The 9,928-nt window shown below is 32.0% G+C and overlaps 1 non-coding gene across 1 annotated transcript; it reads right to left on the bottom strand.

Annotated features, from left to right (window-relative positions):
- Nucleotides 1–2,110: 2,110 nt before the first annotated feature.
- Nucleotides 2,111–2,183, bottom strand: TRNAG-CCC (transfer RNA glycine (anticodon CCC)). Its single transcript has one exon. It is a non-coding gene; the product is annotated as a tRNA-Gly (tRNA).
- Nucleotides 2,184–9,928: the final 7,745 nt, after the last annotated feature.

Below are 9,928 nucleotides of genomic sequence, written 5' to 3' on the forward strand. Positions count from 1 at the left end.
AAATATAGAAGTCTAGGCATTTACAGGGCTTATGACCTGTCATTGGCTGGTTTCGTTGGCCACTTTTCACATTGTGTAACATTCATCATTGTGCCCATGTTTGAACATCCACTTAAACCAGCCAATGACAGGTCATAAGCTCTAAAAATGCCTAAACTACCATATTCCCTTCTTAGAAAATTTTTCCCCCTCTGTTGCAACAAATTTAAATGCGACCAATTTAGCTTTGTGATTGTTTTGTTCCAACTTACCGATAATCTTAGTGACTTATTTAAATCTACGTCATTTCGTGAATTAATAAAACATGTGTTTGGTGACCTGATCTGACCTAATAAAAGTTATGTCATTATCTTAGTTATCAAAGTGCATTTGTTCACTCACCATTAGAAAATTGAAATCAAGTTGGGGTAGAGTGGGGTTCGAACCTCGGACCTCTGATCCGTGAGTCCGCAACACTAGCCAAGGGACCACAACCTGATTTAAAATACGATATTAAAAACATGTTATCAAGCATTTGTTTTATTAATTTTTTTATTATTTTTATCTAGTTATTCTCAACTTTACTGTGTTTTATTTATTTTTAGTATGTAAAATTTTCTCATGGTTATTGCTATCTTTTATTTAGAAATTTTATGTTTCTTTTTAACTTTTTGTGTTATATATTTACTAAATTGTTTAGTTTTAATTATTCTATTATTTCAAATTATGTACTACATGATTATTGTGCACTGTTGTGAATATTTCTGTAAATTATTATTTTTTTGTAAAAGGTTCTTTGAACCGTTGATGTATACATATATAAAATTGTTTTTTAGTTCCCGGTTTTCAATATTTTCAATTTCAATATTTTGCTTAACGTAACACGACAATAAACCCCGTCTCCAGAATATTTTTAGCACAGTCCTCTGAGATCTAATATTCAAAGAATTTTACGATTTTATCTTTTCATTTTCGTAATGGTACTATTTGTCTATCTTTACCCCTACCCTGGTGATACTGATGTGACTCGTACCACGTGATTCTCACCCCCGACGTCATGGGGTGAGGGTCACCCCACGGAATTAATGGAGGTCTGACAGACCCCTCCTGATTGTAATTATCGATGTCAAACGGTGTCTGCTGGTAAACCGCGGTATCTACATATATGTATATTATGTGAACGTTGATATAAATTTGGTTGATCATCAACATTCCTAGTCCGCACCCAATAGTGCATAGGGCACTGCATTAAAGAAAATAGGCGATGTCTAAAAAATTTGGATAAATTAGTATTATTATTGTTTTTTTTTTTGGAAAAAAATAAATATTTGCGTTTTTGTAATTTACCCAAATATTCAATTTTATGGGCTATTTTCAACGAGTTGTAAAAACTTACTATCAGAAAATTGAAATCAAGTTGGGGTAGAGTGGGATTCGAACCTAGGACCTTTGAGCCGTTAATCCGAGACACTAGTCATAGAACCGCAACCCAGTTCAGGACAAGCAATTGAACCAGAAGAAATTAAAAAAAAATAATCAAGGCATAAATATTATATAATATACTCGTCTGTCTCGACAACTTGAAAAAAAAATTATTAAAATGAATAACCATTTTAAAATTAAGGATAAAAAAATCAAAAACTATAAAGATAAAAAATCAAGTCTCACGTTTTTACTACTACAAATACTTCTACTACAATCACGCCATTTCTCCGTAGGGGTAAGCAGAGAAAATGAACAGCCACACACGTCTATCCCGGCATATTTCTAGCTTCTTCCACATTTATACATCTTTTCATACATGCTCTTCGGTTCTGTCTGCTTTTGACATGACCAAACTTAAGATTTTGGCTTATCTTATCATGCCACGTCTTCCTTGGTCGTCCTCGTCTCACGTTACCCCGTTCATTTTCGCTTTATATACTTGGTTCACCATTTGAACATTGTTTTTCTAAACAATGTCACTCTCTCACAAACCATCATTCCCTGCATTGGTACACCAATCGCAGCATATCTTGATATTTTTTTGGTTACATGAAGGTAAGATGATCAGTCTTACGCTTCAGGTACCAGTCCATGGCCTGTGAAATATTCTGGTGTGAAAACATCCTTTTATAAAAATATTTCGTATCAACCACGTCGGGAATCGAACCCGAGACCTCTTGCATGGGGGGTAAGCGCGCTGACCACTACACCACGAGGCCGACACAAATACCTCTCCAATATTGTGCGAAAAAGACAACTAAACGTCGGACCTATTTTGCCTTACTGAAATGGACTAAATCGACGTTCCGCTGTCCCGTTCTCCGCACCCCAAAACTGAATCAATTTTTTTTAAGGCAGTATCAGAATAACATTTTCGGCATTGGTACGTTTTCCGTTTTATTTGTGTTTATTTTTAGAAAATTTATCCTTAACTATACCGTCTTGGTGAAGATATTTATTTTATTTTATTTATTATGGTTCACAAACAAAAAAAAATACATACATTGGTTTAATAATCACAATTTGTTATGTTTAGATATTGTTCATGAATTATGTGTGAACACAGCATGCACAAATAAATTGAAACATAGTTTATGATTGACTTTTATCAAATTGGCTAGCTTGATTGAACTATATGTTAGTTATTTTGTTTAATTTTTATTTACTTGGGAAATCAACAGTTCTACTTACATATTTATAGTTAACAAACAGATATAGTGTATAAACTCAGAACTAGTAACAGATTTCCACAAAGTATACAAAGTTAGTATAGAAAATATTTTACATATTAAATAAATACATATAAGTTTATACATATAAAAATACTATTTTCATGTACTCGCAAATATTTTTCAATAATCAAAGAATTTTTTATTTTTTTTAAGAACAGTAAGTTATTGGAAATTGAACGGGATTAGGACAAGAACGCTTGAAGAGAGGATAAGGAGGGGAAGGGAGATGTACATATTTATTATTATAATGTCTACCAAGTTACATAATGCATTTTTAGTGTATATTTTAAATCTGGCAGAGTGATGTTTGTGTAGTCTATGTCTTTAAATTTGTATTGTACACTGAAAAAGTTTTGAAAGTTATAACAATAAATTATTACTAACAGGTTATTATATTTATTAAGGAAATAAAACTGTCTTTAAATAATACAAGGTACAAAATAACAATTTTAAAAAGTAAGACCAATTACAGATTTCACAAGTTAGATACAAGTTATTATGAATGCAGGAGAAGAGGGGAAAAATAATTGCATTCTAAAAAAGTAAAAATATAAATATTAAATAAAAAGTACATAAAAGGGAGAAGACATTGTGTAGCTCCAACTTTACTTTCCTCCCTCTCTCTCTGCTCTTATGAACATTTAAATTTCTTTGTAAAAATTCACAACCAACAATAATGTATTAGATGCAGGTAGTAGATGTACATATGCATAAGTATAAATTAAGAGTTTAAATCAAAAGTTAAAATTTAAATCAAAAGTAAAAGTTAAAATTAAAGTTAAAATTAAAATTAAAAGTTTAAATTTAAATTAAGTTAAATGTTTAAATTAAAAGTTTAAATTAAGAATTAAAATAAAAAAGTTAAAATTTAAAGATAAAATTTAAAATCAAATTAAAAGTTAAAAGTAGTAGATAAATTTAAAATGTCTTTAATAGATTTGATAAAAATATGGTATTTACAATGTAATATGTCGATGTCACTAAAACTGTCATTATATGTAATCTGTATTCTTCGTAGAGTGCTATTTTTAAAATAACTAGTCATTGAGTTAGGAATGTCGAAGAGTACAAATTGACGAGTTCTACGGACTTTACCTAATTAACATTTGTGACTTTTTGATTTTACAAATTGCGTTACAGTTTTCCTATAATTATTGAATGTATCGTTAAAGACATAAATATCAGCATTACTTTCTACATAATTATATAATCTGAACATACGTGATAATGCATTAAAGGACGCCATATTAACATTATTGAAGGTTGGAAGATAAAATGTAGATAATCTGTAATGTCCTGCCGGTAAAACAAATTTGTGACTACTAATTGATTGTAGATCATTTTGTTGATGATCACAACACTAGATTAAAAACTAAGGGCTCCTTGTCTGCTCCCCGAATTACAAATTACTTCGGAGAGCGAACATTAAATTGCGTTGTTCCAAGATTGTTCAATGATCTCCCACAAACCATCATAAACATGAAAAATCTTCAAATGAAAAAAAAAGAACTGAAGAAATATCTTCTTAATACTTTATAGTGCCTGTTTATAAATAAATCTGTAAAATACAAATAAAATAAATGTTATATAAACCTGTCATAAAAAAAAAAATTAAAAAATGTTTCCCACTGAAAAGTCTTTAGACTTAGTGAGTAACAAACACTTTTGTGTATTTTTTAATTATAAAATAAACGCTGCTCTGCAGCACTGAAACTGAAAAAAAAATCGGGGATACATTCTCTAAGCATAATATAGAATCAACATTACTATCAGTTATTTTATAAACATGTATCAAGTTAAATGACGTCCTTAAGTTTCTATTGTAATCGCAGCCCTGGTTATTAATTTAAAAAATAATAATTCCGTGTTTTTTCTCGTCTCGTCCTTATTTCAAAGTTATTTTTGTTCCCTGTTAGCTTTTATGTTTTGTTCACGTATACTTTATTTGACAAAGGGTAGATTCCCTCTCAACTTAGCATCAGAGGATCTAGGTAAATATTACCTTTTGCTATGTTACCTTTGGATAATTGAGAACAAATATTTGATTTCTTTTCCTCCGCTATAAAACTGTGAGTTGGAACATAATATCATCTTCAAATCAAATTCTGTCAAAAGGACTATTGAGTATTATGGAATTATTTTTTTTCGTAGCTTATTTCTACGGTCCATTAAAACAGTTAGCAACGAGATTTTTTATATTTCTAAAAACACACCAGTTTGACATAAACTACTTGACTAAAATTAAGACAAAATAACACTGGGAAACATACAAGACGACGACATAATATTATTATTTATTTTTTTTTAAATGGGAGTTACTTTATTATTTACCTTGCTTATAATATACAAGGTTTATTTTTCCAAAAGTGGATTTTTCTGCAATTAAATATCTTAAAATTGATCTGAACTATTGGGATCAGGAGGGATATATTAATGTGGGCTAATCAGGAACTTCTCAGCATTTGCTCACGTGAAGAGGAAACCACTTAAAACTCTTCAGGAGAAGCCGGCCTGTTGGCAGTAGTCAACAGGCCTTCCGTTCCACTAGAGGAGTGTTCGGCATTTTGTTGCCTACTTTGGTTTATTTTACCAATTTCCTGCGCTATATTTATCATGTATGATACTACCTCTCGTGTGAGTTCTTTATTACCTATCACCGATGGGATGTCGCATAGATCTTCACCCAGGCCTCTGCATCGTGCCTCCAGCTGTTGTCTTTGAACGACGACATAATATGAGTCAAAAATTCTGACAGACACAAATATAACACCAGACAACAACAACACTATCATATTGAAAAAGCAAAGACAAACACAGGACAGTCAAAAATACTACATAATGGACTTAAACACTACAACGACTTACCTTACTACTTGAAAACTTTTACTGGAGACAAATTTAAAATCAATCTGAAAAAGCACATGATGACTGAACTAACTAAACTAGACGAGACATAAAATGACTAGGCAATACAACATTTCTAATGTAATCCTAACGGGTTTTTTAAAATTGTAAATAAATAAAAAAAAAATCTATATAAAAATGGATAGCGGAGCTAGGTAGTAGTAAAATGGATTGTCATTCGGCCAAACCAATTTTGAAATTTACGCTCCACTACAATACTTAAGGGTGTTAAAAAAAAGTAAGGAAATCATTCAAATTTAACCATTCAATGCCCAATTTTTCTAATTCTAACTAAAAACATTTTTTTGATGGAAATACTGGGAAAAAAATGAAAAAAAATTTTTTTTTAGATATATTTTAAAATCCTTTCGCTTTTATTTTTTATCCTATCTCTTTCTAAAATTTCAAACCTGTCTAACTTTGAACCTTTATGTTCTGCAAATGAAATTTTAAATTCTTTTGATTCGTCAAAATTATGTTTTGATTCCTTTAAATGTGATAGATCGTTGTTTATACAACAACAACAACAAACCATCACGCTATTTCCCCGTAAGGGTAGGCAGAGAGGATAGAACGCCACACCACTCAATCTTAGCATAAAGATCTCGCTTCCTATACATTCATACATCTTCTCATGCACGCGCGCCGATTATTCCGACTTTTGACATGTCCATCTTTAAGTATTTGTTGGATAAGGTAATGCCATGTCTTTTTGGTCTTCCTCTATTTCTGCATCCATCAACATTCGCATTGTAAATATTCTTAGTCGTTCTTTCGCTGTCCACTCGTTCCACATGTCCAAACCAGAGCAGAGCTCTTTTCTTGATTTTGTCGATAATGCTTGTCTCAGCCTTACATAAGGTACGGATCTCAACATTTGTACATCTATCGTACATAGTTTTACCACACATTCGCCTGAGAGATCGCATTTCGACAGCATTCAGACAACTTTCATCCCTGTTTTTCCAAGTCCATACTTCGCTCCCATACATCAGGGTCGGGACCAGGACTCCGTTGTGAACTGCTAATTTTCCCTCTTGCGATATATATATATTTAAAACTAAATGTTTTTTCAGTCTATATTAAATTGGTTTCCCGCTTAGTCCTTTATATGAAGCAGGAAAATAACACGTTAATTCGTATACATATTCAGCTTTTTCCAACTTTGTTGAACTGATCTTTTTCTATAAACATATTTTAATGTATGTTTCTTTGCAAATACTGGGAAAAATAATGAAAAAACAAAAAAAAAAACAGTTCGAATTTTATATTTTAGTTTATTTAGACAATTTGCTACATCGGGCATTAAAAGGTTAAAAAATACAAGGATGTAAGAAAAACAAGAAATAATGATTCTTATGAAAGTTGCGGAAACTATAATAACTTTTAATCTTTAACAAAACACAAAGGAACCTCCCTTTGAACTTCAGCAAAATTACATTTTTGACAGAATACGTGCTACTGACTTTTTGTTTTAAATTTTTTTGAAAAATTTCACACTGGTTTATTTAAAAATATATCTTTATAATTGTTTGTATGTATAAAATATAATAAACTAGTTGCTGAGTGATAAACATATTTGAAATCACTCTTATATACCGATTATCGGTATGTAGCGGACCGTCTACATTGGGAATTGTAGGGTTAAAATGCTGATTTTTCAAAACCGCGCTACAATTGATGAAAACTGTATTTTTTAGTATTAAGTATTTATATTACTTATATACTTTTAAGCTTTAAATAATTTAAATTACTTTTCGACCGGAAAATTACGCCTGTTAAAATTTAGACTATACGTTGGTACCATGCGGGTTCCATCCGTAGACTGAAATAATTTGACCTCTCAAAAATCAGTCTATTTTTTGATACCGGCTATCAGCTTAAAATTAATTAATCTTTTTAGTAAATACAACAGTAGTTTGTTGTTAATCGAATAAAGGAATGATAGAAGTCTAGACATTTTCAGGGCTTATGACCTGTAATTTTCTGGTTTTACTGACCACTTTTCACACTGTGTAACATTCAGCATCGTCACAATAGATCTTCACACGTCGCAGTGACGTTTGGAGCTTGCATAGCACTGACTTTCACCACTAAGAATATTCAGTATTCTGTCTATGTTTATTTATTTTTCTTATTTATTATTTTTTTTACATTTTTCAATAACGACTAACAATAAAAATAATGCGACTTCTTTTTTATTTTTTTTTCTTTTTTATATATTTTTTTTTATTGGGGTTACCCGTGATGAAAAGGGACACTCAACAAAATTTTTAATTTTTATTTTTACATGTGAGAATATACAAAGAGGACCTAATTTGCAGAGAAAATTAACAATTTTTTGTCAGTTTACACACTGACTGTGTAACATTCAACATTCTGCCTATGTTTGAACATATATTCGATTAATTCTTCCATTTGTCGACTTTTGTGAAATGAGCAAGTTAAGTTCATCATCATCGTTCCCTTTCCGCACCTAATGGTGCATAGGGCACTGCATTGGTACTCCAACCGCAGCGCATTTTGATAAAAAAAATTGTTACATGAAGGTAAGATGATTAATTAGTCTTACGCTTCAAGTACCAGTCCAGGGACTTTGAAATATTCTAGTGTGAAAACACCCATTCAAATAAATATTTCACATCAACCATGTCGGGAATCGAACCCGAGACCTCTTGCATGGCAGGCTAACGCGCTGACCATTACACCACGAGGCCGAAAAAGCAAGTTAAAAGTTACTTGAAGCAATAAAAAGAAAAAAAACAGTACTTAAAACCAGCCAATGACACGTCATTAGCCTTGTAAACAAAATTACCCCCTCGTCTATCCTTATCGACACCCACAAATCTATTTACTGTTTTTTATGTATGTATGTTTAGTTGTTATATAACCGTGAAGAGGGTAACGTGTGGTTGCCGAAACTAGTCGGTTGTGACAACAAAAAAGTGGTTAAAATATTTGAGTCTGTTCAAACGTTTGTATACAAAAGACTGGATTTCACCCCTTCGGGAGTCATTAAGATTAACAAATTACAACAGGGATGGAAAATACCTTAAATAAGGGAATATGGAAGTCTAGGCATTTACAGGGATTATGACCTGTCTTTGGCTGGTTCTGGCTGGCTTCGCTAAAATCAACAAATGGAAGAATTGAAGAAATATGGATGTTCAAACATAGGAAGAATGGTGAATGTTACACAGTGTGTAAAGTGGCCACTTAAACCAGCCAATGACAAGTCATAATCCCTGTAGATGCCTAGACTTATATAATATCTTCTCTTAATTGTCATTGATCGGGTTGTGGTCCTGTGGCTAGTGTCTCGGACTCACAGACCAAAGGTCCGTGGTTCGAATCCCACTCTACCCCAACTCGATTCCATTTTCTAATAGTGAGTCATACAGGTCATAAGCCCTGTGAATGCCTAGACTTCCACATACCCTTATTTAAGGTATTCTCCATCCCTGTTGTAATTTGTTAAAAAAGTGGATCATAAACAACTCTGTTTTATTTTTACCTCTAAAATAAAGTATTCTAATTATTATTATATATTAAATAAAATAAATGAAAATAAACAAATAAAGCTAAATAAAATGTTTTTATGGAAAAACCTAATGCAGTAATGGGCGTACCTGTTTTTAATATATTGTCAAGATTTCGCTTGGTTAACTGTGCGCGTGCGCAGGTGGATTCCCGCCGAATGAATAAAACATGGCGGCATTTAAGATGGCCGTCACGTACGCTGTTTTGACAGTTGCCAAATGAACGATTGACAAAAAAATGACTCACTGTCTTTGCATTGTCTCTGTCAAACGATCAAAAAGATAAAAGGTCGAGAACCATGCTATTAATGGCATTTTATTAAAATCACAACAAGCAATAGCCAATTACAGAGGTGAGTTATTACACCTTAGAAAAACTTAGTTCAAGAAAAATAGTGATTTAACTGATGCTCATCTGCTCAGTGTTGCCAAAATCAGATATGGAGTGTGGTCATCATTCCCAATCGCTAGATCATTATTTCCACACAGGTCGTGCACATGGGGGGGGGGAACAGAATTACCAACCTTTTTATTATTAATATTTATTTTTCTAAATTTTTTAAAATTCCATTTCTGTGATGTGGGACGCAGGCTGACTAATTAAATTTAACTTAAATATATTATGCCTTTCAGAATGTGTGTCATCGACTAATTGTTTTTCCTTGTTTATGCAGATGTCTAATACTCAGATGCTAATTCTGAACTGCTTGATAAGTTAAAAGCATTACAGAATGTTTGTCCACGTTGTATCTCTAATCTTCGCAAATTTACCAGTACCGAACGCAACTA

This window comes from Micrasema longulum, unplaced genomic scaffold, assembly GCF_059751315.1.
Source record: "Micrasema longulum isolate JH-2025_06_02 unplaced genomic scaffold, ASM5975131v1 h1tg002184l, whole genome shotgun sequence".
Lineage (NCBI taxonomy): Eukaryota > Metazoa > Arthropoda > Insecta > Trichoptera > Brachycentridae > Micrasema > Micrasema longulum.